At 36.3% G+C, this 18,018-nt stretch overlaps 1 protein-coding gene across 1 annotated transcript in view; it reads left to right on the top strand.

Moving 5' to 3' along the window:
• Nucleotides 1-18,018, top strand: part of ZC3H12B (zinc finger CCCH-type containing 12B) — a 668,231-nt gene that overhangs the window by 465,249 nt on the left and 184,964 nt on the right. Inside the window, exon 2 of the mRNA XM_025277361.2 lies at nucleotides 12,943-13,107. The gene's annotated coding sequence lies outside the window, so the exon portion shown is untranslated. The remainder of the gene's footprint in view (nucleotides 1-12,942; nucleotides 13,108-18,018) is intronic.

Raw genomic sequence — 18,018 nt, forward strand, 5'->3', positions numbered from 1 at the left:
CAGCTGAGCTATTTCAAATCCTGAAAGATGATGGTGTAAAAGTGCTGCACTCAATATGCCAGCAAATTTGGAAAACTCAGCAGTGGCCACAGGACTGGAAAAGGTCAGTTTTCATTCCGATCCCAAAGAAAGGCAATGCCAAAGAATGCTCAAACTACCGCACAATTGCACGCATCTCACATGCTAGTAAACAAATGCTCAAAATTCTTCAAGCCAGGATCCAACAGAACATTAACTGTGAACTTCCAGATGTTCAAGCTGGTTTTAGAAAGTGCAGAGGAACCAGAGATCAAATTGCCATCATTTATTGGATCATTGAAAAAGCAAGAGAGTTCCAGAAAAGCATCTATTTCTGCTTTATTTTCTATGTCAAAACCTTTGACTGCATGCTGCTGCTGCTGCTAAGTCGCTTCAGTCGTGTCTGAATCTGTGCGACCCCATAGACGGCAGCCCACTAGGCTCCCCCATCCCTGGGATTCTCCAGGCAAGAACACTGGAGTGGCTTGCCATTGCCTTCTCCAATGCATGAAAGTGAAAAGTGAAAGTGAAAGTGAAGTTGTGTCCGACTCTTAGCGATCCCATGGACTGCAGCCTACCAGGCTCCTCCATCCATGGGATTTTCCAGGCAAGAGTACTGGAGTGGGGTGCCATTGCCTTCTCCATTTGACTGCATGGATCACCACAAACTGTGGAAAATTCTTCAAGAGATGGGAATACCAGACCACCTGACCTGCCTCTTGAGAAATATGTATGCAGGTCAAGAAACAACAAGTAGAACTGGACATGGAACAACAGACTGGTACCCAATAGGAAAAGGTGTACATCAAGGCTGTATACTGTCACCCTGATTATTTAACTTATATGCAGAGTACATCATGAGAAACGCTGGGCTGGAAGAAGCACACGCTGGAATCAAGATTGCCAGGAGAAATATCAGTATCCTCAGATATGCAGATGACACCACCCTTATGGCAGAAAGTGAAGAAGAACTAAAGAGCCTCTATATGAAAGTGAAAGAGGAGAGTGAAAATGTTGGCTTAAAGCTCAACATTCAGAAAACTAAGATCATGGCATCTGGTCCCATCACTTCATGGCAAATAGATGGAAAACAGTGAAAACAGTAGCAGACTTTATTTTGGGGGGACTGCAAAATCACTGCAGATGGTGATTGCAGCCATGAAATTAAAAGACACTTGCTACTTGGAAGAAAAGTTATGACCAACCTAGATAGCATATTAAAAACAGACACATTACTTTGCCAACAAAGGTCCGTCTAGTCAAGGCTATGGTTTGTCCAGTAGTTTTGTAAGGATGTGAGAGTTGGACTATAAAGAAAGCTGAGCTGAAGAATTGATGGTTTTGAACTGTGGTGTTGGAAAAGACTCTTGAGAACCCCTTGGACTGCAAGAAGATCCAACCAGTCCATTCTAAAGGAAATCTGTCCTGAATATTCATTAGAAGGACTGATGCTGAAGCTGAAACTCCAATACTTTGGCCTCCTGATATGAAGAACTGACTCATTTAAAAGACCCTGATGCTGTGAAAGATTGAAGGCAGGAGGAGCAGGGGATGACAGAGGATGAGATGGTTGGATGGCATCACCGACTCAATGGACATGAGCTTGAATAAACCCCAGGAGTTGTTGGTGGACAGGGAGGCCTGATGTGCTGCAGTCGATGGGGTTGCAAAAAGTTGGACACAACTGAGCTACTGAACTGAACTGAACTGTGTAGCCTAGGGAACTATACTCAATATCTTATAATAACCTGTAATGTAATCTGAAAAGGAATATATATATATATATATATATATATATATATATATAGTACATTATATATTATATTCTTATGTATCTGAATCACCTTGCTGTACCCTTGAAACTAACACATTTTAAATTAACTATACTTTGGTAACAAAGAAAATTATCAAACCACAAACAGAGAAACTGAAAGAAAAAGAATAGAGAACAGCAAAAATAATAAAGAATTAAGAAATTGCATAAGTAACCCCTATCAATAATTAAATATAAATGCACTAAAAGCTTCATGAAAAAAGCATAGAAAGGCTGAGTAAATTAAACATAGACCCATAGATAAGCTACCTACAAGAGACTCACTTCACATCTAAAGGCATACACAGATGGAAAGTGAGGGAATGCAGAAAGTCCATAAATGGATGAGTAAAGAGATGTTGCATATGTGAATATATGTGTATATGTGTGTGTATACATACAAATATACATATTTATATACATATACATAAATATATATATATATATATATATATATATATATATATATATATGTCAGAGAAGGCAATGGCACCTCACTCCAGTACTCTTGCCTGCAAAATCCCATGAACCGAGGAGCCTGGTAGGCTGCAGTCCATGGGGTCACTAAGAGTCAGACACGACTGAGTGACTTCACTTTCACTTTTCACTTTCATGCATTGGAGAAGGCAATGGCAACCCACTCCAGTGTTCTTGCCTGGAGAATTCCAGGGACGGGGGAGCCTGGTGGGCTTCCATCTATGGGGTCACACAGAGTCGGACATGACTGAGATGACTTAGCAGCAGCAGCAAATATATATATATATATATATATATATATATATATATATATATACATGCACATAGATATATAGGCATATGTACCCACAATGGAATAGTACACAGCCATAAAAAAGAATGAAATTGTGCCTTTTGTGACAACATGGATAGACCTGAAAGTTATTAATTATACCTAGTGAAATGCTAGAGAAAGATATATATCTTATGATTGCACTTAGAAGTGAAATCTCTGAAACAAAGTAGAAGAATAGGCATAACAACAGAAACAGACTCATACACACAGGGGAAAAAAAAAAAAAAAACAAACAAAAAAAACAACTGGTGATTGCCAGAGGGAATGGATGTGTGAGGATGAAGGGAAATGTTGAGTAGATTAAGAGGTGCCAACTTGGACTTCCTTTGTCGTCCAGTGGTTAACAATTCACCTGCCAATGTAGGAGACACCATTTCTATTCCTGCTCTGGGAAGATTCCACATGTGGTGGAACAGCTATATCCATGTACCACAACTACTAAGCCTACAATGCCCTGGAGTCTATAGTCTGCAACAAGAGAAGCCACCTCAATTAGAAGCCTACACATTGAATTATAGAGCAGGCCCCACTCTCTGCAACTAGAGAAAGTCCCCACACAGAAATGGAAACCTAGAGCAGACAAAAATTAATTAATTATATTTAAAAGAGGTACCAACTTAGAGTTATAAAATAATTATCACAGGGATATAATGTATAGCATAGAGCATATAGTCAATAATATTGTAATAATGCATATGTGACAGTAATTAGACTTATAGTGGCAATTATTTTATAATGTGAAACATATAGAAAAGCTATACTGTACATCTGAAACTAATATAATATTTAAATCAGTTATATTTCACTAAAATGTGAAAAAATCTCACTGGCAATAAAAAATAAAATACAATATAAGTAAATAAAAACACAAAGGATGCTTTAAAAAAAAAAAAAAAAAAAAACCTGGAGACTTACTACCTGATTTTAAGACTTACTATAAAGCTTCAGTAAGGAATATAGTGAAAGTAAATAAATGGTGAAAATAAGTCAATAGGACAGATTAAAGAGTACAGAAACAGATCCTCCTATTGATTCTTTCTATAAAGATGCAAAGTCTATTTAAGGAAAAAAAGACAAATCTCAACACAAGTTGCTGAAATAACTGAACATCTATATGCAAAACAAAACAAAAAACTAAAGAAAAGAACACTGACTCTTTTGTTTATACCATAAATGAAAATGTAAATTCTAAAAATGTAAGACTTCAGCAAGGAGAAATCTTTTGATAAAATCTTTGGGCTAGGGAAAGATTTCTAAGAAGTATCAGCAAAAGCTCAACTATAAAAGAAAAAAAATTGATAAACTGAACTTTTTTAAACTTAAGAACTTCTGCTCTTCAAAAGACACTATGATGAGAATGAAAAGACAAGCCACAGATTGACTGAAGATATTCACATAACTTATAAAGAACTTAGGCATGAAATATATAAGGAATTATTTAACTTATATGCAGAGTACATCATGAGAAACGCTGGGCTTGAAGAAGCACAAGCTGGAATCAAGATTGCCGGGAGAAATATCAATAACCTCAGATATGCAGATGACACCACCCTTATGGCAGAAAGTGAAGAGGAACTCAAAAGCCTCTTGATGAAGGTGAAAGAGGAGAGTGAAAAAGTCGGCTTAAAGCTCAACATTCATAAACCTGAGATCATGGCATCTGGTCCAATCACTTCAGGGGAAATAGATGGGGAAACAGTGGAAACAGTGTCAAACTTTATTTTGGGGGGCTCCAAAATCACTGCAGATGGTGACTGCAGCCATGAAATTAAAAGACGCTTACTCCTTGGAAGAAAAGTTATGACCAACCTAGATAGCATTTTGACAAGCGGAGACATTACTTTGCTAACAAATGTCTGTCAAGTCCACGCTATGGTTTTTCCAGTGGTCATGTATGGATGTGAGAGTTGGACTGTGAAGAAAGCTGAGCGCTGAAGAATTGATGCTTTTGAACTGTGGTGTCGGACATGACTGAGCGACTGAACTCAACTGAACTGAATCATAAAGGGAATGACAGTTAATGAATTCTGGGTTTCTTGAAATCTTTTTGAAATTAGACAGTGGTGGGGAGGTGATGGAATTCCAGTTGAGCTATTTCAAATCCTGAAAGATGATGCCATGAAAGTGCTGCACTCAATATGCCAACAAATTTGGAAAACTCAGCAGTGGCCACAGGACTGGAGAAGGTCAGTTTTCATTCCAATCCCAAAGAAAGGCAATGCCAAAGAACGCTCAAACTACTGCACAATTGCACTCATCTCACACACTAGTAAAGTAATGCTCAAAATTCTCCAAGCCAGGCTTCAGCAATATGTGAGCTGTGAACTTCCTGATGTTGAAGCTGGTTTTAGAAAAGGCAGAGGAACCAGAGATCAAATTGCCAACATCCACTGGATCATCGAAAAAGCAAGAGAGTTCCAGAAAAACATCTATTTCTGCTTTACTGACTATGCCAAAGCCTTTGTGTGGATCACAATAAACTGTGGAAAATTCTTCAAGAGATGGGAATACCAGACCACCTGATCTGCCTCTTGAGAAATTTGTATGCAGGTCAGGAAGCAACAGTTAGAACTGGACATGGAACAACAGACTGGTTCCAAATAGGAAAAGGAGTAGGTCAAGGCTGTATATTGTCACCCTGCTTATTGAACTTATATGCAGAGTACATCATGAGAAACGCTGGACTGGAAGAAGCACAAGCTGGAATCAAGATTGCCGGGAGAAATATCAATAACCTCAGATATGCAGATGACACCACCCTTATGGCAGAAAGTGAAGAGGAACTCAAAAGTCTCTTGATGAAAGTGAAAGAGGAGAGTGAAAAAGTCGGCTTAAAGCTCAACATTCAGAAAACTGAGATCATGGCATCTGGTCCCATCACTTCATGGGAAATAGATGGGGAAACAGTGGAAACAGTGTCAGACTTTATTTTTGGGGGCTCCAAAATCACTGCATATGGTGACTGCAGCCATGAAATTAAAAGATGCTTACTCCTTGGAAGGAAAGTTATGACCAACCTAGATAGCATATTCAAAAGAGAGACATTACTTTACCAACAAAGGTTCATCTAGTCGAGGCTATGGTTTTTCCCGTGGTCATGTATGGATGTGAGAGTTGGACTGTGAAGAAAGTTGAGCACCGAAGAATTGATGCTTTTGAACTGTGGTGTTGGAGAAGACTCTTGAGAGTCCCTTGGACTGCAAGGAGATCCAACCAGTCCATTTTGAAGGAGATCAGCCCTGGGATTTCTTTGGAAGGAATGATGCTAAAGCTGAAGCTCCAATACTTTGGCCACCTCATGGGAAGAGTTGACTCACTGGAAAAGACTCTGATGCTGGGAGGGATTGGGGGCAGGAGGAGAAGGGGACGACAGAGGTTGAGATGGCTGGATGGCATCACTGACTCTTTGGACGTGAGTGTGGGTGAACTCCAGGAGTTGGTGATAGACAGGGAGGCCTGGCGTGCTGCAATTCATGGGGTCGCAGAGTCGGACATGACTGAGCAACTGAACTGAACTGAATGGTTGCACAGCTATGTAATATATGCTAAAATTCACTGAATTTTATACTTTAAATGAATGAATTGTATGGTATGTGAATGATTTCTCCACAAACTGTTCCTTAAAAGCTCTGTAATTCCATATTTATTTCATATTCATTTCCCTGGTGGCTCAGGTGGTAAAGAATCTGCCTGCAATGCAGAAGAACCAGATTTGATCTGTGGGTCTTGAAGATCCCATGGAGAAAGGAATGCTAGCCACTCCAGTTTTATTGCCTGGAGAAATCCATGGACTGAGGAGCCTGGTGGGCTACAGCCAATGGGGTCACAAAGAGTTAGACACGATTGATTGACTAACACTGTCACTTTCACTTTTTTAGTATATATACCAGTATTTTCTAATTGTTAATAAACCATCATTTTAAAAAACTATGAAACTAAATATTGGATATAGTTCAAATGTAAGCATGTTTCATCATGTCAAATGTAAATAAATATAAATTTATATAATATATAAATGTTAAATACATTTATCAGCCTGATATAAACCATTGGCATATACTTTCAATGAAAATATAGTACTATTCAACATGGAGGATATATATAATGTTTTATAATAACTGTAAATGGTAAATAATCATTAAAATTTATAAAAATTAAAAATTAAAGTGACATCAAAACAAGACAAAGTGAAAAGAATTTTTAAATGTAATTAAACTAAAAATGACTGAATTGCTTGCAGGATTGTTGGAGATTTTAAGTGAAATAATGTGCAGGGTTGTCTGACACAGTGCTTTCTACTTGTAAATTCTGAACTTTCTTTAAAAAAATTAAATATACTACTATCCAAATATAAAATGAATACTGTGTCAACTAGAGAAAAGTTAATTATAAATGAAAGCAAAGTAGTGTTTAATTTTTTTAGAATGTACTGTCTTAAGAAAAAAGCTAGATGTTTCTGAGTTGAATGTAATTTTACATTCTTTTTTTTTTTAATTATGTTTTTTTTTAAATTTTATTTTATTTTTAGACTTTACATAACTGTATTAGTTTTGCCAAATATCAAAATGAATCCGCCACAGGTATACATGTGTTCCCCATTACATTCTTATAAAATTGTTTATTTTGCCCACCAGCAAAAATAAGTTCCTTCAGATTCTATACTGATTGTGTAGTAGGAAGGGTATATTTCTAAGTGAACTCCAATTATTTCAAACTGTGCCCTTTATCCTAACACTTATGAATATCTTTTGGAACATATCTATTTTTAGGCACAATCCAAATGTTGCTTTGCTCATGTACTTTCCATTTTGGTTTTTTGAGGATCTTTGATTTGCTTTCATTATTATTATTTTTATCATTTGATTTCATCATGTATAAATTGAGGTGGTAGTGCAGACCTCCCATTATCTATAGTAATAGTTTTAGATTTATAGTCCCCCCCACCAGTGGTTTGTAAAATCTTTGAATTAAAGTATGATCTACTCTTGCCTTAAAAAAAAAAAAATATATATATATATATTTTAAAAAGGGTAAAATATATGAAAAGACACTTCACCATAAAAGAAACAGCAGTTTCAAATAAGCAAAGGACTAGATGTTCAATATCATTAATCATTAGAGAAATTCAAATTAAAACCACAATGAAAATTACTACATATCAATTAGAATGATTAATTTTTTTAAAAAAAAGAAAATGTAACCATGCCAATTACACTCATTTCACATGCTACCAAGGTAATGCTCAAAATCCTTCAAGCTATGCTTCAAAAGTATGTGAACTGAGAACTTCCAGACATACAAGTTGAATTTAGAAAAGGAAGAGGCACTAAAGATCAAATTTGCTAAACTTCGTTGGGTCATAGAAAAGGAAAATAATTCCAGAAAGCCAACTAGTTCTGCTTCATTGACTATGCTAAAGCCTTTGACTGTGTAGATCACAACAAACTGTGGAAAATTCTTAAAGAGTTGGAAATACCAGATCATCTTACCTGCCTCCTGAGAAACCTGTATGCAGATCAAGATGCAACAGTCAGAACCAGAGATGGAACAATGGACTGGTTCCAAATTTAGAAAGGAGTAAGTCAAGGATGTATATTGTCACTCTGCTTATTTAATTTATACGTAGAGTACATTATGCGAAATACCAGGCTGGTGAACCACAAGCTGAAATCCAGATTTCCTGGAGAAATATCAGTAACCTCAGATATGCAGATGACACCACCCTAATGGCAGAAATCAAAGAACTAAAGTGCCTCTTGATGAAGGTGAAAGAAGGGAGTGAAAAAGCTGGCTTAAAACTCAACATTCAAAAAACTAAGATCATGGCATTTGATCCCATCACTTCATGACAGATAGATGGGGAAAAAACTTCGGTAATGGAGAAAATAATATTTACCTTTTTAAAGTTAATATGTTGGTTCTAAAACTCAAGTGAGATAAATATTGAGGATTTTTATGTTTTATTTTTATTCACTTTTTAACTTTTTGTGATTGAATCTATGAAAATATATTTTATTAAAATTTAAATTATTTGCTCTAATTTTTTGCATATTAAAGAAGGCTATATAGCCTGAGGGCTTCTTTAAGTGCTAAGTAACAATTGATAATTTGGCATTCTTGGAAAGTGATAAGTGTTTGATAAGAGGTGGTGAGTCTATCATCAGAACAGTTTACTTTTAGCACATCAACAATATTTATGCTCATTCTTTGAATCCTATTGCTCGACTTCTGGACTTAAGAGATTTGAGGCACTAAAATATCCAGTCCATCTGTTACACTTGCATGGCCAAACTCAAAGTCTTCCAATTGGAACATATATATTTTTTTAGGAGAAAACATGGTTACCACTTATTCATGCAAGTTGGGCTCCAAAACTGTGCAGATTTCATCTTTTTTTGTTTTATTTAGCAATATTTGTGTAAGAACATATAACAAACTGTACAAATCTAATTCCAGATTAAGAAAATACACAAAAGTAAGTCAATCACTGGCTTACTTAACAGTCTCTTATTAGAAAGATCTGTTGGGCTCTTATTGACTTAACCTAAATTAATGGTTTACTATATATGGACTGTCTATTATAATTATATGTTCCTCAATATATGTTGATATCTATCTATCTATCTATATGTATGTGTGTGTGTGTGTGTGTGTGTGTGTGTGTGTATGTATGTACATAGGGCTTCCCCTATGGTAAAGAATCCATCTGCAATGCAGGAGACATATGAGACATGGGTTCAACCCCTGAGTTGGAAAAATCCCTGGGAGGAGGCCATGGCAACCCACTCCAGTATTCTTGTTTGGAGAATCTCATGGACAGAACAGCCTGGTGGGCTGCAGTCCATAGGGTTGCAAAGAGCAGACGTGACTGAAGCAACTGAGCACACATACATATTTGTATATGCATATGTAAAAATATATATTTGAGCAAGGGAAAGGTTTTTTTTTTTTCCATAAAGGGAAAAAAATTGGTTTCTGACTCATCAGCTGCACAAAGGAAATGATTCTTCTTTCCAAATGGTAAGAAATAGGAAACAAGTCTACAATTTGACTGCTTTTTTTTTTTTAATTTTCTTTTTTTTAATGATTCTTTTTTTAATTTATTATTATTATTATTACTATTTTTTACTTTACAATGAGGTACCATTACACGCCAGTCAGAATGGCTGCAATCCAAAAGTCTACAAGCAATAAATGCTGGACAGGGTGTGGAGAAAAGGGAAGCCTCTTACACTGTTGGTGGGAATGCAAACTAGTACAGCCACTATGGAGAACAGTGTGGAGATTCCTTAAAAAACTGGAAATAGAACTGCCATACGACCCAGCAATCCCACTGCTGGGCATACACACCGAGGAAACCAGAATTGACTACTTTTTCTAATAGAGACTTGTTTTTTTCTTGTGAGGATCATCTGTTCCAATATGTAGCCCTTTAACCTACTCATGGAATTTGGAAAATTCTTGTGATTCTGTTGTATATATATTTGTTCTTTGCTATTGTTTGATCATGTTTATTTTGATTTGATTTTCTTTCTGTCTCCCTCCCAATGCCTCTCTCTCTTCAGTCAGACCATTGTGAAGATTAGATTTCTGGAAAGCTAGCAAAGACTGACATGCTTTCTTAACCTTCTTTACCACCTTCTGTACTCTAGAAAGATTTTACTCTGAGGGAGATATGTAGTTAATAGTCACCAATTGTGCTTCTTAACCCACTACAAGAAATTAGCTTAATTAGCCAAGTTGCAACATACTACTGCTTCTTTTAAGGACCATGAGTTTCACAGATGACACTTGGAAGTATGCCATGTATCTCGTTTATCCTGGGCACACAGGAAAGTAGACGAGTAACAGCTCCTCTAAGACATATATCCACGTTTGCATGAATAACGATTACTTGTGCTTCAAAATATTGCTTCCTATCTCAGTTGCCTAAAAGATGACAGTCACGTCAAGGATATAGCTACTATTCAGTAATGAAGAGAAACAGAAAAGCTTGGAATGTGGGGGAAATGCTTTCTGCCTTGGGGATTTTATGAGCAATTTAGCATATATTTGTGGGGCATCTATTACATGTGAGGCTCAGCACAGGGAACTTAGGGATGAATAAAAATCACCCTGTCTTCAAGAAACAGCATAGGAGAATGAAAGCTACTAAGAACATCCTTTTTAGTGTCCTTCTAGATTCCAGAGGCAGACTGTGAGCTTTTTTTTTTTTTTTTGGCTAACCACAAATGTAGTATTATTAAATCTCTAAATCATCAAAACTGTAAAATCAGAAGGGGCAAATGTGGGTAAACAAGGTTGATCGTTTTATCATCATAACTGTGGCAACAGGGAGCTACACCTAACAACATATTTGCTTGTATGGCCAGCTCAAATGCCAGCATCTCATGAGAATATATTTTCCCACATATAGGTGATATCAGGTTACTACTTGCAGTAACCCTAAGATCCTGATAACATACACAAGAGTTATCAATCCAAGAACAGTGTCTCACTCTTGAACATATTTCATATCTTATAAAGTTTTGGGGCTTAATTGAATAAATCTACAATACATGCCATTTTCTTGAAATTCATATATGTCCAAATGAAATGTTAAATATATTCTCTAATGATTTGAGCTTAAATATTATTACAGTTTCTCATATATTGACTTTAAATTGATTTTTTTTTTTTTACCTATCAGATCCCTGAGTCAATGACTAATGGCTGCATGACTATTCATACAGTAAACAAAATTTCCAAGACATTCTAAATTTCAAAGTTTATTTCCTAGTAGCCTTAAAAACCATAACAGTGTCCCAGGAAGTCTCAGTTTTTCAAATCAAAGTTACATCTCCTGGATTGCATCTGGCACCCAGAAGTAATACAAAAACATCATTTATCAGATTTTATGGCCTGATTTGGAGCTCGAAAAATACATTCACACACACTACTCATATTCAGGAAATGGGAAAATACACAAAGTTAGGAAGTGAGGATAATGATAATAATATCCACAAACCTTTGTCAGACCATACGTGGTTCTTGGTTTAATGATCTCGTAGATGGGAAACATGTTTTGAACTACTTAAAATTGTTTTTGTTGTTTTAGTCGCTAAGTTGTATCTGACTCTTTGCAACTCCATGGACTGTAGCCCACCAGGCTCCTCTGTCCCTGGGATTTACTAGGCAAGAATACTGGAATGGGTTGCCATTTTCCTTCTCCAGGAGATCTTCCCGACCCAGGAATAGAAGCCATGTCTACTGCATTGGCAGGTGGATTCTTTACTGCTGAGCCACCACGGGAGCCCCTACTTGAAATTAGAAGATGGTGGCTCAGATGGTAAAGAATCTGTCTGTAATTAGGAGACCTGGGTTTGAACACTGGGTTGGGAAGATCCCCTGAAGAAAGGAATGGCTACCTACTCCAGAATTCTTTCCTGGAGAATTCCATGGACAGAGGAGCCTGGCAGGCTACAGTCCATGGGGTCGCAAAGAGTCAGACATGACTGAGCAACTAACACTTTCACTTCACTTTCAATTTGCTATTAGTGTAATGATTTAGCATTTTAAATTTTTGAAAAAGATTATTAATTAATTTCTTTTGAGGTGAGGTAGAAGGAAATAGGTAGAAGTTTCAAAACTAGTCTTATCCAAGTGTTTTTCTTATTTTTGTCAACTTTATAAATTGAATCTGTGTCTTTTTGCTAATTGGACTGTGAGTCAACTGAAAGATAGAAAAGCTCTTCAAGGTAGAAATTTGATATACTTCGAGTCATTAGGAAATTAATGTTTATTCTAAATTGTGATCCTCTAAGATTTATTATCTTATTTTGTTTTGTGGGGATTAATAACAAGAGGATATAGTCATACCTAATCTGCAAATTGTACATAAGCTCTATCTGGAAACATTCTGTTGAAACATTCAATGAAAAGTCTATATAAAGTAGGTTTTTTTTTAATCACTATGCATGCATGATTTTCCTTTTTAATTATATGTGTGTGCACATGTGTGTATATAATTCAGCTACTTTTTTAAAAAAACTTGAGTCTTATCCACAGTCATGAGATGAGCTCTGTAGACCTGTGTAAGATTCTGAATGTCAATATATATGAGAGTAAAAGATTGCTATACCTCAGAGTAGCACAATTATTGAAAAGAACTATAAACCTTTGAGATCCAAATCTCTTGCTGCCCTGATTATAGTACTGAACTTTAAAAGGGTAAAATGTGTTTCAGAGGATAACTTATTGAGTTCTCAGCATAGATTTGCCTTCTGCTCATGTAAGTCTATTGGAATCTCCCTTTCCTAAGGCTTTGAACTCGACATTCCTGCCTCAGTGACAGAGGATAAAAGCCATGGTGTAATGGATAAGCCACACAAGTAAGAAATACTGATGTGGACTACATGCTTCCAAAGAAGAATTGAGCTTGCTGAGAATCTGTGTCAGATATTGTTAATGTCTAAGATGTTAAAAGGTGAGTACTTTGGTGCTTATTGTTGTTGGGGTGAGTGTATGTGTTGGAAAGAATATTATCATGCTCTGTATAAGAAGCTGAGACAACTTTTATAAGAAAGTTAACCTTTCAGAAATGTTGAGCCATCAAAACAATAGTGAAAACTTGAAGAACACAGCTAAAAGGATTATCTTCTTAGCTTGAAGAAAGTAGGCTTTTGCAATAGGAAATCACCATAGGAGGGGGCAAGAGGAGGGAGTAATAGTAAAGGGACTATCATTTATTGAGCTTTGTCAAGTACCAAGAGCTTTACATATGCTATCTCATTTAATCCTCATAACAATCTAACAGTCTACATACTATGACCATCTCTACTTTACACATAGAAAACAGTCTTGAACAGATTACTTGACTTGCCTAAGGTCATGTAATTATTAAATTCTGGGTTGTGTTTTAGGTCCAGGTCTCTCTGACTTGTAACACTGAATTTAAATAGTAATAAATATCTAAGATAAAACTATGCCTTTATCATTTTATGGTTTGCTCATGAAGAATTGTACCTCTACTTAATTTTAGTTTTCCAGGAAAGTTTTTCATATAGTATATTCAAAAACTGCTTCAGCAATTCAAATATATGCAACCAAAGAAAAACTAGCACTACAGAAAGAAGCAATCATTCTCAGTAGTGAAAAAGCCGTGACTATGACTTTTTCCTTTTTTCTTCTGAATTTTTTCCATAGATTATGTAAATAGAAACCAAATTTTCCAGAGCAAATATGTCCTGTTGTGTGTAGAAATTAAGACTTCCATTCTGAGATATTTTTATTTAGCTAAAGCAACAGTGCACTTTGTTCTGACTGAATCTAGATTTGTGCCACATACTTTTGGACACTTGATCAGTCTAATGAATTTAAAGCTCTTTTATTTTTATAATTTATAAATGTTTATGTAGTTTCATAGAGGTGGAAATATTTGTCTATTTTAAATTACAACCTTTTAGAACTTTCTCCACATGTATTCATTAAATTTTAATTGCACCTTTAATAATATTTTCAGAATTTATTAAGTATGCCAAAGTTATAGACAACTATGGTATATGGGCAAGATATTTTTATTTGAAGACAGAATTTGAATGGAAAGTTCTGCCTCTTATTTACCATGTAACTTTGAGTAATCATTTAATCTATCTGAGTCTCAATTTTCTCATTTGTAATACAGGAATAATAATCACTACCTCATGTAGTTGTGAGAATAATTTGAGGTAATAAATGTAAATGTACTTTGTAGATAATAAAATTCTATGGCAGTGCCAGGGGTAAAGGAATCAGATGAACACAAAGGAACAGTTATCACCGGCTAGTTGGTAACATTTTCTCTTTGTTGCTCGCAAAAAGGCCAAGATCTGAATATCCCTGAGAAAGAATAGCATGCCCTTCAGCTGGATCACATTTCTTGACTTTCCTACCTATTGATCCAGGATCTATGCAGTAGTTGCCAATAAACTAGCAGGAAGATTTTCAATATGTATGGAAGAATTGCCTCCTAGGTTATCTTCTTCATGTAAAGTGATTGTTCCTCTAGGAGAATCCTGCCTAACAATGCATATTAATATCTTGATTCAGGGAAATAAAGGGAAATTTGAGGATGGACAGTAGTTTCATAACAAAACTTAAACACCATTGCAATGAAGAATGGCCCTAGCCTGGAAGAAAGGGACCAGAATTCCAATTCTGGTGTCACTACTAATTTCATAACCTAAGGCAAGTACCTTTCCATCGTGGATTCAAAGCTCCTCTCTACACAGTGATGAACCAGATTAGCTCTAAAGTTTATTTCAACATTGACATTCTGTGATTCCATTTTTAATTAGAATAAAAATATTGAAATTATATAGATTTTAGGATGCCACTTTATACCTCAAAAGGAAAAGAACAATTACACAAACTGTTTCTGCATTGTTATAATAAACATTCAATTGCATTAGTAGATTTATTGGGGTATAATTAATGCAAACTTTTACATTTTAAAAGTATCTTAATATATAACATCTCATTTGAGCCTCAAAATAATGGCATTTCATGATTTATTCTCACATAATAAATTCAGAAAATGAGTCTCAGAAGTTTGCACAAAATCAGATAACTATTAGAGGAGGGCATAGCAACCCACCCAAGTATGCTTGTCTGGAGATACCCATGGACAAAGGAGCCTGGGGTTGCAAAGAATTGAATACGACTGAGCGACTGAGCACAGCACATATATAGCTATTATATGACAAATCCAGAAATCCAACTCTGGTCTGTCTGTCTCTAAGTCAAATCTTTTTTCACTACACCAAGCTGTCTCAGGTCAGTTCAGTTGCTCAGTCATGTCCGACTATCTGCGATCCTATGGAATGCAGCACACCAGACTTCCCTGTCCATCAACAATTCCTGGAGCTTGCTCAAACTCATGTCCAACGAGGTGATGATGCCATCCAGCCATCTCATCCTCTGTCGTCCCCTTCTCCTCCTGCCTTCAACCATTCCCAGCATCAGAGTCTTTTCAAATGAGTCAGTTCTTCCCATCAGGTGGCCAAAGTATTGGAGGGTAGCTTTAGCATCAGTCCTTCTAATGAATATCCAAGACTGATTTTACTCAGAATTGACTGGTTTGATCTCCTTGCAGTCCATAGGACTCTCTAGAGTCTTCTCCAACACCAGAGTTCAAAAGCATCAATTCTTTGGTGCTCAGCTTTCTTTATAGTCCAACTCTCATACCCATACATGACTACTGGAAAAGCCACAGCTTTGACTAGCAGACCTTTGTTAGCAAAGTAATGTATCTTCTTTTTAATATGCTGTCTTGTTTGGTCATATCTTTTCTTCCAAGGACCAAGGATCTTTTAATTTCATGGCTGCAGTCACCATCTGCAGTGATTTTGGAGCCCCCCAAAAATACAGTCTGTCACTTTTTCCTTTGTTTCACCATTTGTTTGCCATGAAATGATGGGACCAGATGCCATGATCTTAGATTTTTAAATGATGAGCTTTAAGTGATCATTTTCACTCTCCTCTTTCACTTTCATCAAGAGGCTCTTTAGTTCTTCTTTGCCTTCTGCCATAAGGGTGGTGTCACCTGTGTATCTGATGGTATTGATATTTCTCCCAGCAATCTTGATTCCAGCTTGTGCTTCATTCAGCCCAGCATTTTGCATGATCTACTCTGCATGTAAGTTAAATAAGCGGGGTGACAACATACATCCTTGACATACTCCTTTCTCAATTTGGAACCAGCCTTTTGTTCCATGTCCAGTTCTAACTGTTGCTTCTTAACCTGCATATAGATTTCTCAGGGGGCAGGTAAGGTGGTCTGGAATTCTCATCTCTTTAAGAATTTTCCACACTTTGTTGTGATCCACACAAAGGCTTTGGCATAGGCAATAAAGCAGAAGTAGATGTTTCTTCTGAAATTCTCTTGCTTTTTTGATGATTCAATGGATGTTGGCAGTTTGATCTCTGGTTCCTCTGCCTTTTCTAAATCCAGTTTTAACATCTGGAAATTCACGGTTCATGTACTGTTGAAGCCTGGCTTGGAGAATTTTTAGCATTACTTTGCTAGCATGTGAGATGAATGCAATTGTAGGGTAGTTTTAAGATTCTTTAACATTGCCTTTCTTTGGGGTTGGAATGACAACTGACCTTTTACACTCCTGTGGCCACTGCTGAGTTTTCCAAATTTGCTGGCATGTTAACATGTCCAGCACTTTAACAGCCTCAGCTTTTAGGATTTGAAATAGCTCAATTGGAATCACATCACCTCCACTAGCTTTCTTCTTAGTGATGCTTCCTAAGGCTCACTTGACTTTGCATTCCGGGATGTCTAGCTATATGTGAGTGATCACACCATCATGGTTATCTGGGTCATGAAGATCTTTTTTGTACAGTTCTGTGTATTCTTGCAATCACTTCTTAGTATCTTCTACTTCTGTTAGATCCGTATCATTTCTGTCCTTTATTGTGCCCATCTTTGCATGAAATGTTCCCTTGGTATCTCTAATTTTCTTGAAGCAATCTCTAGTCTTTCCCATTCTATCGTTTCCCTGTATTTCTTTGCATTGGTCACTGAGGAAAACTTGCTTATCTCTCCTTCCAAGTCTTTGGAACTCTGCATTCAGATGGGTATAGCTTTCCTTTTCTCCTTTGTCTTTAGCTTCTCTTTTCACAGCTATTTGTAAGGCCTCCTCAGACAACCATTTGGCCTTTTTGCATTTTTTTTTTTTCCTTTGGGATGGTCTTGATCACAGTCTCCTGTACAATGTCATGAACCTCCATTCACAGTTTTTCAGACACTTTGTCTATCAGATCTAATCCCTTGAATTTATTTGTCACCTTCACTGTATAATGCTAAGGGATTTGATTTAGGTCGTACCTGAATGGTCTAGTGATTTTGCATACTTTCTGCCCAAGCTATCTAGGTGATTTTATCTAGGCTTCAAATAAGTTAAACTCATCTAGACAATTAATTTGCATAATGGCAACAGAAAAAAAAAGCTCACTAACATCATAAATGCAGAATATTTATATTTTCCATCTTTCCCATATAAAATTTAATGTTAAGTGTCCTCTATACTTATTTAGAGTTGGAAATAATTATTTATGTTTTCACTCTTGTTTTAACTTGTGTAACACTGACTTTGCCTATCTTTGGAAAGGACACGCTCATACATATGTTTGTGAAAAAGCAACTACTTTAATGTTTAATTATGGGTAAAAATCTGTCCTCTGAGCTAGGCAAAACACTTGTGAAAGATTAAAGATTAAAATTATTTATCAAGTTAAAAAAAATGATACAAATTATCTTATCTACAAAACAGAAGCAGACTCACAGTCTTAGAGAATGAATTTATGGTGACCAGAGGGGAAGGGTGTGGGGGAGGGTCAGACTGAGAGT

The sequence above is a fragment of the Bubalus bubalis genome, chromosome X, assembly GCF_019923935.1.
Source record: "Bubalus bubalis isolate 160015118507 breed Murrah chromosome X, NDDB_SH_1, whole genome shotgun sequence".
Lineage (NCBI taxonomy): Eukaryota > Metazoa > Chordata > Mammalia > Artiodactyla > Bovidae > Bubalus > Bubalus bubalis.